General features: G+C 35.2%; 1 pseudogene; it reads right to left on the bottom strand.

The window, feature by feature from the left end:
* Nucleotides 1-12735: 12735 nt before the first annotated feature.
* Nucleotides 12736-13899, bottom strand: LOC131937654 (ER membrane protein complex subunit 8-like; annotated as a pseudogene).
* Between the last annotated feature and the right edge of the window lie 514 nt (nt 13900-14413).

The raw sequence follows: 14413 nt of genomic DNA, 5'->3' as shown, positions 1-14413 counted from the left end.
ATACTTGACACACTGGTCAAACCCATATGGTGTGTTATACTGACCACTCATTTAGTCAACACATTAACACACTGGTCAAATCCATATGATGTGTTATACTGACCACTCATTTAGTCAACACATTAACACACTGGTCAAACCCATATGATGTGTTATACTGACCACTGACCACTGATTTATCCAACACGTGTGTTGTACTGACCATTAATTGAGACCTCCCCTAAACACAGCTGTGGTCAGGGTTGCCTAGCAACAGAACCTGACCTGGATTCACGCCTCGCTGCCTTTGTCACATCGAACATGGGTATAAATTACGGGTCGGGGTCTATTGACAGATAATCCGCTTTGCCGGATAGAATGGATTGGATCTGTCACAACACTCCGGGGAGATAACTATTAATAGCTCAAAAATCCCCGGAAAAGAATCGGTTATGAACTAATCCTGGAAAGGGAGACAACAACGCGAGGAGAATTATTTTTGTCGTTTGTCTCCCCTAGTAATGATATTCATCTGTATTAGGGTTTAAAAACATGCAAAGTAATTATTTTTAAATGACGTTTTTTTTTTAATTCTTTTAAAAAAAACACGACATATTTCATTGCCTGCCTGCCGTCATGTCGAGGCAAATAATATTTTTTTCTTTAAAAATATATAAAAATACAGTGAAACAATAATAATAATGATAATGATAATAATAATAATAATTCTTATTATTATACATAATAATAAGACATAATAATAACAATCAGAAAACAGTTATTTATTTAAAATTCGCTGAGGAGAATCGCCAAACTCCACTTAAATTATATCAAGTCACAGACAGCGAGTTTTCCCCCCAATAAAGCATGAAGTTAGTTTACAAGCATTAGCCAGAAACCGTATCGAATTGGACGTGCTTCCAGGGGGGGGGGGGGGGGGGGGAAGAGGGGGAATGTGCACACCTGACCCGAATATATGCCTAAAAGAAAATCTGGCCTTAAAATATACCATAAGACGGTTTGGTTTAAGCACATATTCCTTGTTTCCAGAGCATTTTCGATTATGAAATTTATTTTTCTTTCTTTTTTTTTTTTCTTTAATTTTTTCCGAGCCTTGACTAATATTTATTATCCAGTTTTGGTTTTTGGGTCATTACGATATGCTTTATTTATCCTGCCATCTTTTCTTAATAAAAACTTCGATTATTTGTAATGGGAAAAAAAATTACCCTTTGAATGAAGATATGATTTGACAATTTGTAAGCATTGAGCTCAATTTTAACAGACAGCCTGCTCCTGTTCTAATTTATGTACTGAACGATGTAAGCAATAGAGGTGTGATTGCCAGCTGACAACAAAATTTGATCAAATTGCAATTAAATCCTTACACTAATTAGTGATCAATAGAGCGGATTAACGACCCGCCATGACGTAACCGTTAAATCCCGAAAACCACAAAGCTGAGCCATTGTAGCAGTCAAAAGCTAAGGCTGGGAAAACATGGTGCGATTTGTGGTGCGATTTGTGGTGCGATTTGTGGTGCTATTTGTGGTGCGATTACTGGTGAGATTAGTGGGTTGCTGTGGGTTGCTGTGGGTTGCTGTGGGGTGCTATCATGCAGACAGTGAATTGTGGGTATCGGTGTTACAACTCGTTTAGGGGTTAAGGTTACCGATAATCGGTTTACGTTATTTAGATACTATAATTTTTAACGGATCAAAAATATGATTGATTTTCCGTCTTCAAGAGCTGATTCAGAAACGCATTTATAGTGGATGTTTTTTTTTTTTTTTTTGGTTTTTTTTTTTGCGGTTCAAAAAGTACGGTTACAAATGATCCCCACATGCTCTGTAAAGCCGTAAGCTCTCTCTCCCCCTCCCCCCCCCCGGCTTCTTAAAGCCTGAGTTATGGGCGAGACGGGAGCCGGTTTTAATGCGGTCATGTTGAGCCAACTTGGAATTATAAGCAGCTTTACTTAAACGGGGCAGTTGTCGAGCATTACTCACGTTCGGGGTTGTTTCAAGGCAGGTGGTCGGTCGGAGCTGAACAGCTTGGTGACGTTAGTTCGTGGTCTGATATGATTGGGTGATTTCTTCATGTAAATAAAAGATAGGAATTTGATTGGGTGATTTCTTCATGTAAATAAAAGATAGGAATTTGATTGGGTGATTTCTTCATGTAAATAAAAGATAGTAATTTGATTGGGTGATTTCTTCATGTAAATAAAAGATAGACATTTGATTGGGTGATTTCTTCATGTAAATAAAAGATAGGAATTTGATTGGGTGATTTCTTCATGTAAATAAAAGATAGACATTTGATTGGGTGATTTCTTCATGTAAATAAAAGATAGGAATTTGATTGGGTGATTTCTTCATGTAAATAAAAGATAGACATTTGATTGGGTGATTTCTTCATGTAAATAAAAGATAGACATTTGATTGGGTGATTTCTTCATGTAAATAAAAGATAGACATTTGATTGGGTGATTTCTTCATGTAAATAAAAGATAGGAATTTGATTGGGTGATTTATTCATGTAAATAAAAGATAGGAATTTGATTGGGTGATTTATTCATGTAAATAAAAGATAGGAACTTGATTGGGTGATTTATTCATGTAAATAAAAGATAGGAATTTGATTGGGTGATTTCTTCATGTAAATAAAAGATAGGAATTTGATTGGGTGATTTATTCATGTAAATAAAAGATAGGAATTTGATTGGGTGATTTCTTCATGTAAATAAAAGATAGGAACTTGATTGGGTGATTTATTCATGTAAATAAAAGATAGACATTTGATTGGGTGATTTCTTCATGTAAATAAAAGATATAAATTTCATTAGTTGATTTATTCATGTAAATAAAAGATAGATCATTGATTGGTTGGCATTTTCGCGTAAATTGAACATTGAAACTTTCTTGACTAATTTTCATGTACACAAACCAAAATTGAAGACCGAAAATTTAGGTAAATGAAAAAATAAAAAGGATTTTGGCTTATATTTCTCTTACAAAATGAGCCCTGTAGATTAGTTGATATTAAAAATAATAGATTGAATTAAAATTGGATAGCTAAGGGCTAAAATAATATGATTTAATTGTTCCTTTATTAAATCATTTATAATATTTATTGATTTGTTTTTGTAATGAATGTGTACTTATATTTTTTAAAGTTTATTAAATGAAAAAAAAATCTATAATATATTTGTTGTTTTTTTGTGTAGAGTTTTTTTTTTAAATCACTACTATAATTTTACTTTTGGAACTTATACAAAGAAAGGACAACAACACAAATGTACGTATATCTAACATAGTTTGCTTAAGCTAACGGTTAAACAAATAATGAGATTACATAACTTCGTTTCAAGGAAAAAGTTTATATTAAAAAGTCGTTGTTCTTTCTGAAATAAAATAATAGAGTAATTTAGGTTCTCAGAATTCAACATCCGATTATAAGATATACTAGTTACACAAGAGTCTAAGTAAACAATGATTATTATCATTCAGCACCTTTATAACAGTGGCGTCATCAGGATTTGTGTCACACTTCTCGCCCCCCCCCCCCCCTGCCTCACCCTAGCGACGCCTCTAGCTCACTACTTTAGTCGTTCCGATCCTTAAGACTTTCCGTAAAACCATTTGCGCGCTCGAGAAGAAAAAAAAACGAGATTTACGCACCAAAAGGAATCGGGGCGACAGGGACCACGTTTAGAACACGCGGAGAAATGGGAAATATTTGTAGCAGTAAAAAATGTGGTTTGTCGTACAACAGGTCCCGAGGTTTAGAGAACACACATATGGGAGCAGTTGGCCCGACAAATGTAAACAAACCCGATGTAGGAAAACATGGATTGGATTTGATTACGGTTAAGGAAAAAAATTATTTGATAAAATTCAAAATATTTTTACGATGTATTTATATTTAGAACAACACAATCCTTTTTTTTTAAATCAACATCTTTTTTATCGACAAAAAAAACATCTTGATAGCATTTTCAACAATCTACACACTTTTATACGAACTAAACATCACTATAACTCTCCTAGACAACCTACACATCTTTATAAAATCTTATAGAACATAAGCATCTTTATATCTGGTACGACTGCCGGTCTAAATGTATAAATGCCCAAAAAATAATTTTATTCTTTAGCCCACCTTGATTCATACATTTCACTTATTTATCGTGTTTTTTCTCAAAAAAAAAAAGACATAATTTTGTTTAAAAAATATATACAATATTAACTAGAAAATTAACCTAATTACAGTTTAAGTGGGATAGTGATGTAACAATCTCCTTAATAAAAATGATTTCATAAAAAACTAAGACGAATTAAATAGTTACTTCCTATACCAATTAAGAGCGTGTGCCGATTCACTGCGAATGTAGATCTAGTTTTTTTTAAATAGTCCGGCTCTGAGTCATCGGTGGCCAAGTGTCTAATTACTAATTACTGTGCTATTAATCGCAATGTCCGGCCCCCTTGACGAGCAAGTAGAAAGCATGACGCACACACTGCTGACGCAAACCAACTGAGTCAAAGCGGAATAGTTAAAAGTTGGCGTGCTCTAAGGCTTTGTTATGTATATACAACAAATATAATATATATATATATATATATATATATATATATATATATATATATATGTCTTTACATGTATTTGTTTACTATTAATAAGTAAGATATTATATTTCTATTAAAATAACAAATAATAGCTTTCATTCATGTTTGATTTTTCAATATCTACTTTAAACAAAAAAATTATAATAGCTTAATGTGGTGTGTTTTTTTCATCATACGAATAAATTTTTAACCTTTAACCAAATCTGTGAACCAATATCCTTTAATAATGGAATTACCATGTGTAATTTTAACACTACCCCAGCTTCACATGAACTGTAGTCGTCCTTTTTTTTTGTTCTCTGAAAATTCAAATCTATTAATAGTTAAATCAGCACTACTTTTTATTTTTCAAATCGTCCTAAAATCCAAGGGACCCTAATCGGGCTCACAGCCTCCTAACCCGCCCTAATTAATTTACGGCCTTTCCCCCAATTGAACCCCCTTGTTGTTTGTTTGCTTTCCATGATTACCCCCCTTCACGATTCTCTCCCCTGTTTCCAGATTCAGGGGAGCGAAGTCGGGGATGAAGAATATTCCTGTCTCTCCTTTAATAAAATGTTTTACGATTTATGCCTTTCTGGCTATCGATGGTCTCTAATGAAATTAATACCCCTCTCGCCTGCAACTAATCACAGGACGCCAGAATTTATGAGAACTGTCACTGGTTCTGTTCCCTTGTTGGGCTTTTGTTTTTATTCCTATAGGCAACAATAAAACCTTTTTTTTTTTCGTTTTCTTTTTTTTTTGTCTGTCAAGAAAAGGGGCAGGGTGTTATCCACGGATGGCGGTTACTCTAGTAGGTTTTGTGGTTTTAACTATCGCGTGTAGTATAGTAAAAGATAATTATCATTAAAAAAGTTTAAAAAAACCCACGTTTTCTGATTGAACTAAAAAGTAGAAAATAAATGCTATACATCACAATAATGCAAGCGATCACTCTACTATAAGCGATGAAAAACGTGGGGCGCCGAAGTATAAGTTTTTTTATCGGTCATTGTTAATATAAGATGTAAAAGTTATATTACTATTGATTAGATAATACTATTGACATTTATTAGGGACCTTGTAGAGAGTCAACAGTATTAGAAACTGTAAGAAAATCACGGCGCCCCGAAGAAAGTCTACCGCGCCCTTCCCCGTACAAAACGGAATTTATATATGATGGGTGCCTTGCTTATGTTAGAGAAAGTATAGGCGGCTGAGCAAAAAAAAAACAACAACTGACTGGTTAAGATGTTGAGGACAAAGAAACATGAACTCTACTTCATCTGCCATGTGAACCATATTCTAAAGGGTAATAACTTACAATACAATATTATGATGTTCTGTCGGTGTAATAAGTACACACTAAGACGTGTTTACCATCAGTCATACCCCACATACATTTCTGTAGAAGTAAAGTACCACCTTCCATCGACAACTCCATGTATGGCTAACCAAACTGTTCCAGGATTTCTCGAGACTGCAGACCAGTTTCCCTTCACAAACATCTTCCTCACTCTACCCCGACCCATCTCACACACAGCTTCCTCGCTCTACCCCGACTCCCCCCCCTTCCTCACTCTACCCTCATACCCCTCACCCCCTTCTTCACACTACCCCTCACATCCCTCACAACCCCTTCCTCACTCTACCCCGACCCACCTCTCACACCCCCCCCCCTGCTCACTCCACCCCGACCCACCCCTACGCCTATCCCACCTCCCCCTAAACCGAGGCTATCCTCAATTCAAATCAAATATCTCTGCATATCTCTACCCACCCCCAACATCTGCTACTTGCCCAGTTAATTACCGACTTAATTCAGGTAATTATCAGATCTAGAACACACCTACTTACCCGCTGTATCGACGTGTCAGACGGCTTGTCCGAGACTCATCAAACAATTTTGACATATGACATATGACAAAATACATTAATCTGAAACAATAAAAAAATGTATGACTTTATCTGAGTTTATTTTTTACACATAATATTTCAATTTCGCTTTCTTTTAGACAACGGTCACAAACTCCGTAACCTGTTAAAATGATGGTGCTATTCTTCTTCTTCTTCTGCGTTCTTAATTTTAGTTTGGGAAGAGATTCCCACCAACGAGTCAACTGGTTATGCGCCATTGAGGCCATTGACTCCGATTTCAGCCTGCTTTTCTTTTTGGATTTGCTTCCATAGCCTTTGTCCAACCAAGAACAAACTACAAGGCAGCAGTTGTTTGATTTTGGAGATGTCTCTCCTAGTGGCTGTCCCCAGCTAACGAGCCTCATCTGCCCGAGGGTTCGAACTCGAGACTTTTCGGTTTAGCAACCACGAGCTTTACCGACTCGACGATTTTTTTTTAAATTTAAAATAATAAAATGAATTTTATATGCGCGGACGGCTAAACATTCATATACTCGTCTGCTAACCCGAAAGTCTCGAGTTCGGATCTCAGTCCGGGCATGAATCAACAGGACTTCCACGAGTCTACTCAGCTCTAATTGGTACCTGACTCAAGTTAGGTGAAGTCATGATAACTGACCACACCATACTTCATATGCCGTGATCAAGAAACATATTAACTCTACTTCATCTGCTCTGTGGCTCATTATTTTTTCAAAACGGGAGTTTTACTTTTTTTTTACTTATCCATCTGTAGGCCCGTATATTAATGAAAGCTTATAAAAACAAACTGTTTACTAACAGTTGAGTGGAGATTGTTTATAGCCGTGAACCAGGACTTAATGGGTTTGGCATGTTTTTACAAAAAGGGAACACCAACATCCGACGCGGTTACTGCCCCTTACCATGTGTATTAATGGGAATCGTGGCGTTTTGATGTTTTAAAAAAAATTTAACAATCTCTGGGAAAGGTAGGCCTACATGGTATGGTTATAAATGATCGTCTTAGGTTTCACGTTATTGGAGGGATTACTTTGAGAAAGACGGGGGGGGGGGGGTAAATAAATGTGATTGATATGTAAAATGGACAACGCAAAAATAAATAATTTTCAGTCTAATGAGATATTGTTATTGGTCCTTACTTCAGTCTCAAGAAATATTGAATTTTTCTTCATTAAAACATGTTTAAAACAACCACAATAAAAACACATTTTAAAAAAAAATTAAATAGATGTATAGAGCTCCATATAATATCATTGGTCTCAGTGGAGCTTCAGAAGTGTGGTTTTTTTTTTATATATCCCATATTCTGCTAGCGTCCCACTTATGGGACGCTTGTAAAAAAATTGCTAAAATTTATTAAAAACTAGTTAAAACACAAATTATGTTTCATTGTATTTGAAAATGGTTAGACTATTGAATTTGTGTGTGTTTTGTGAAAAAAATTACTTTAGAAAAATGTTATAGTGCCGGATTTGCAGGACTTGTAAAAATGGCGGAAAAAAGAAAACATGCGCACAGGAAAATGCATATCTTCTAAAATATTAACATTTTAAGTGCAAAATACATTTGAAACTTGTAGCAGTACCATATTTCTATCTGCTAAAAATTTAAGAATAACAATTTTTTTTTACTACTTCGTTATATCTAGTGTACAACAAGCGTCCCATAAGTGGGATGCTAGCAACGAGTGGCCCCATGTAGATTGTTACACAAACGTCACATTTTTTGGACACTAGCGAGAAACACAGATTCAAATATTTATGTTAAATGGTCATATATGGTGAAACAATTGTTGACTTTGTTAACTGTTGACTTTGGGGTGTTAAGTATTATTTATAGATATTTAATTATGACCTTGACTTATATATACTTATATATTATTTTATAAAAAAATTGCAAATATTGAAAAACTTACATTTAATTTTTAAGTTTTCAGAATTACACTTACTGAAGTATTTAATACCATTGAATACAATCTAATTTAGTACTGCTGTAAATGTACTAGCGCGTGATATTAAAATTATAACAAACCAGAATAATAACAATGGTCACGATTTAGGTGAAACGATTCAGTCATGGGGGTTGGTTAACACTCTTCATATAAGAGAGCTCAAGCTACATATAGTAGAAATGTGAATTAGCTGTGTGCTGTTGTCATGCCCCAATAATATTCCCCTCCAAAGGTTTCCGATACCAGTTTTACTTTGTTAACTTCTAAAGGAGATTCCTGGTGTTAGATTGGGAGCTGTTCGCATAGTGAGTTGCATACATGGATGAGAGCCATGAACACTCAATACAAGCCCCCAGAGACGGATCCGGGCCCTAGAAATAAGATGTCTGATGTCCTAATGTACGCCTGTGAGAGGGGGGGGGGGGATAGCGAGGGTTACAAAAGAGAATATGGCTGGATTCAATCTGGGACTGGACCGGATCTTCTTTGCAAATTCACTGAGGGCAGAGTTTCTTTCAGGCATCATTTCGGAGGAGATGGGGGGGGGGGGGGGTGCTCTGCCCCCAGAACAAAATGGAATTTATATACAAAGCATACTTTTACCAATGTCCACCCTTCCCTTGAAATTTAAGTACCCCCCCCCCCCCTTGAAAATTTCAAGTACGCCCCCAAAACATCAATTATTTATATTTAATTATATTACAGTTTCGATGAATAAAACAATATTTGTGATCATGTGTGTATAATTAGATGTACTAGTCACAGCGTTACTTATTTCCAAGTGTTGTTCATTTTGATGGATGCTAGATTGAAATAAAACTAGACTTTTGAACATAATTTCTGCATTTTAGACCATGGTATGGCTAACCCAATTGATTATTATCAGTATTTTTTGCTGTCCTAAACAATTTAATCATTGGTCTAACAATACAAAATCAGTATACAGCTTAATTTTCGCGTGATTAGCCATATTTCGTGATAAATGATTTTATTTTTTAATAAATCTACATGGGGCCGTTCGTTGCTAGCGTCCCATTTATGGGACGTTTTTTAAAAAATCGATATTTAAAAAAGTATTGATTTTTAAAAAAAATCCATAGTCATTCCTTCATTCAGTGCCCAAAAGCTAAACCATATCAAAAAATTATAAAAATTTGAGACCTTGGGATAATATGGGATATTCATTAAATACCTAGTAACTTTCCCTTTAAAACCTGACGGTCCACGGGGCAAGTGAAGTAGAGTTCATCTGTTTCTGTGACCTCGGCATATGAAGGGATATTTTGGTCAGCAATAAGCCCAGCCGCCTTTACTTTCCCTAACGTGAGTTAGGTACCCATCAGAGCTGGGTGAACTCAGGGACGTTCTACTAACTTGAGCCCGGATTCGAACTCGAGACTTACGGGTTTCTTACTTACTACTACGTATTTCGTTTTAATTATAGGGTATATAGTGGAATGGGTACTTAGTTGAAGTGCTATAGTGGAGAATGTGTTCTAGTAAGCTTAGATCACGTAGAAAATTTACTTTTAAAAAAGGAGTGTGTTGTAGAAAGGGTATCCGGAAACCTTTTTATTTTACGAGTTGTGGGTGGTTTATCGTGGAATATATATCGCGTTTGGGCTCGCATTTGGGGCAAAGATGGGATAAATGTAGAAGCTGATTATTTTATTTCAGCCTAGAAGAAAAATTAGATTTGGTTCCACAGGAAACAGGTCATACGCCCGCTGTAGGCTAAACCCGTAATGAATGGGAAGAACATGAGATAATGGGTCTTATTTTTACCGTGGTGGTGGGGGGAAAGATTAATGAAACGTGTGTAATCGGTTTGTTTAATTAATGAAGGTGTGGTCGTGGGGGTCAGCTTTAACATGGCTTACCTAGCGCATGCCCTGGGGGTCGGGGTGTGGGTTGGGATTCAAGAGGGATGACGTATTAGTTTGTATGCGAGCCCCATGTTTGTAAGTTGTGATACGGTCTTGTAGTTTGCTATAAGGTGTTTAGCATAGTGTTTTGGTGTTTTACTATGCTGTTATCGTGTTGCTTAATGCTGTATGGATGTGGTATAAAAACATTTTGTCGCTATGAGGTAAATCGCATTTTATAGCTGTTCTCCCCCCACCCCCCTCCTTTAACCCTAACCCTTCCAAATCTTGACGCAGCTCTAACCCCTACTATCTACCTATCTTTAGTTATACAAAGACAAAATGAAACATTCTTTAAGGAATTTAATGGTTACAAAAGCTAATGGTTAAAAAATAATATGAATACAATATGTTATGTATATCAAGGGGATGCTTATAGAGCTACTATTGGCGTGCTTTTCTACCATCAGACGCTTCGTATTAAATAATCGACGCTTTCTGGATGCTAAAGTAAAGTTCCTTTTTCGAAACTGATGGTCTATGGGGCAAGTGAAGTAGAGTTCACCTGTTTCTCTGACCTCGGGATATAAAGAGTGTGGTCAGCACTATGCCCAGCACTATGCCCAGCACTATGCCCAGCACTATGCCCATCACTATGCCCAGCACTATGCCCAGCACTATGCCCAGCACTTTGCCCAACATTATGCCCAGCACTTTGCCCAGCACTATGCCCAGCCGCCTTTACTTTCCCTAACGCGAGGGAACTCAGGGACGTTTTACTGGCTTGACCTCGGATTTGTAGAAATCTAGCGCTCTCCCTCTAGGCCTATCAGTCCCTTCTTGAAGCTACAATGTTTAAAATAACAGAATTTAGAAAGTATTTTGAGCTAATACAATTAAACATTTTGTGAGATTTCACCGGTCAATGAATTAAATTGTTGAAATAGCTACATTTCCATAAGTAACGTTCATGCAATATTTCAACTTTACACAAGAAATAAACCGGGAGTGATCTCCCCTAAACTTTCTCGAATATTCTAATATAACACTACGAGGGATATCAACTCGGGACATAGGCAATATTTTAAATCCATTTTTAATTACTTAAACTTTTTATAAATCTAGTAAAAAAAAAAGAATTGCACACCAAGTGAACGCCAAATAAAATGTGCATAATAGTGCGGGATATTATTAGTACTTTATACATTCACAGGCTTTTTTTTTTTGAGAAATCGGAATTGCGTAAATTTCTACTTCCGTTCGACGGAAATTACTCAAAATGTATTAGAAGGCAGGGAATTAGAACATTTACTTACATGTGAAATTTCATTTATCTATCTGAAATATGCAAAGTAGAAAAAGTTCCACTTCTGGTTATCAGAAATCGCTCAAAAGTTGATACGGATCTACGATTATGATAAAATACTTATATATGAAATTTCATCAACCTAGCTGTAACGGTACTCAAGTTATCGTGTTACTCACAGACACACATACACACATACACACATACACACACACATACACACATACACACACGTACACACGTACACACGTACACACGTACACACGTACACACGTACACACGTACACACGTACACACGTACACACGTACACACGTACACACGTACACACGTACACACGTACACACGTACACACGTACACACGTACACACGTACACACGTACACACGTACACACGTACACACGTACACACGTACACACGTACACACGTACACACGTACACACGTACACACGTACACACGTACACACGTACACACGTACACACGTACACACGTACACACATACACACACACAGACATACGGAAACGATTGCAAAACTATGTTTTTCCGACTCAGTGAGCCCTAACACGTCGAGATTTGCAAAAATCTCTATTTTTTTTTTTGCACGATTACAAGACTTTCTCTATACTTCGCATATACGAGAAAGTAATAAAATTGGAGAAAAAGTGAAATATCGTTAGAAATTTTTATGCTTGTTTAATTAAGATAAGAAAAATAATTTACTTTCTTTTTTAATTCTCTTGCATATCACTGTGTATATTGACAACTGACGCTAGCTCATGTGTTGGTTGTATCCCTTGAATTTGTAGATTTCATTATTGTGTCTACATTTCATAAATCTCGATGACGTGAAGGTGGAGGAGGAGGATTATAACTAGGAGCGAATTTTTTTTTTTTTTTTTTTTTTAAAGATTCTTTTATTTCACATGTTAAATGCATATTGTGTCATTAACTAGGGTTTTTTTTTTTTTTTTTTTTTTGCATCAATTTTCCAGACACTCCAATGCAATATTTATAAAAGTAAATGCATGATCACATTAGAAGGTCCATAGAACATAAACAGAAATAAATAAATATTAATAATTAATCTTTTGTAATGCTGTTTCACATTTCTGATGTGATTTCCATTTTTATAGGTCCACAAAAGAATGTAAACATTCTTTCATAAATAAGGTTGTTTTTTTTTAATTTAAGTGGTCCCCACCATTTATTGAAGTTTTTTTAAAAGCTTTTATTTTTTTCAACATCAGTTGTATATTAAAACTTCACTTTTTTAACATTTGGGACAAAAAGTGTCTTCAATTTTTCTTAACCAACGAAAATTTTACAAAACATTAAATGCTTTTTGTTTATGAGAAAAAGAAATGTGTCTATAAAGTTTGCATACAGAGATTTTAAGAAAATGTGATAACCATCAATAACAACACTTAACAATTCTTTATTCTGAATATAATAAATTTTATAACAAAAAAGAGGTATGCTAGCATCATACAGACTTGCATACACAAGCATTACACTTAGAATGAGTTCTTTCCTATGCTAACACTAGTCTTAATGTAACACTCATGTACAGACAAGCAATCACCTTTTTAAATTATGACATTCACAGCTCTCACTGGCCACTTACATGCAAAGGTTATTTTAATATCTTACTAAATGAAATTTGCATGACTGAATGGATGCAATGTTATATACACCGAGCAATCATATCATTAAGTTCCAAGTTCCTCCAATCATTCCGAACATCATTCTAAATGGTTGTCAAAATCTTTTACATGTCGCTGTGCTCCAGACTTGAGTAGGGTGTAGAGGTTCTTTTTGTAACCCATCTTCTGTTGAGGAGCTCTTCTTTTCTATTTCTTTCCATCCGTTTTCTTTATGAGCAAACACGTTATATGGCTGGTAAACAGTTTCTGGTTTTACTTTCCTGTTGTCAATTATTAGAACACAAGGATCATGGAAATTCTCCTGAACTTTCTTGCCCACTGTCTAAGAAACATGATTCATTTCATTTTCATTCAAATTTTCATTTGCCTGATAATATCCAGCAATAACCAATCCTTTACTTTTACAGTAAGCATCAACGTGCAAAAGAGCGATTTCTAACATGGGTGCTAAACCTAATGACACATGGAATAGAGGAACGCAGTCAACATAACGTAGTGATTTATTCAGATCTTTATTTTTGTTATCCTCCGCCAATAAAATGCCATTTACTGGGCTGTGGGGATATTTAGCAGCATGCAGTAACAGATTGCAGTGAGCCCGTACACTAACAGTAGCGTCAGCCATTTTGTTATTTTTTATCGAGACTAGGAGCGAATAATTTTAAAACAACGATTGGCAAAAAATATTGATCGGAATAATATTTGGTATTTCACAAGTCTACGAGCTCACTCGTTAAAACGTCTATTGTTTAAAATCAAATTTAATGATTATCAAAAATTATTAAATTAAAAAAAAAATAGATTATCAACCTAATTATGTTTAAGTAAAGATGTTTTTATTAAAATAAACATTAATGTTGATAATTTTTTAAATACTGTCGTATTTCTCTGTAACATAGCACTCTGATAAACCTATTTGTTGTTTGTGCCCTTTGCCTCTGTTAACATTATTCATGGGAAGTAACAAAATTGAACATTTTATTTTTCAACATTACATAGTCTAAATTTATTTACCAAAGATGTAATATATTATTACATAAATTATTGAATATTAAAATTATACGCGTATATTTTTAATATATGTATATTATTATATCAAATATTTCTATTTAAGCTTTATGCCTTCACTAATCCTAGGT

Source organism: Physella acuta, unplaced genomic scaffold, assembly GCF_028476545.2.
Source record: "Physella acuta isolate Inbredline_101_S28 unplaced genomic scaffold, ASM2847654v3 ptg000217l, whole genome shotgun sequence".
Taxonomy (NCBI): domain Eukaryota; kingdom Metazoa; phylum Mollusca; class Gastropoda; family Physidae; genus Physella; species Physella acuta.
This window is presented reverse-complemented; position numbering and strand designations above follow the sequence as displayed.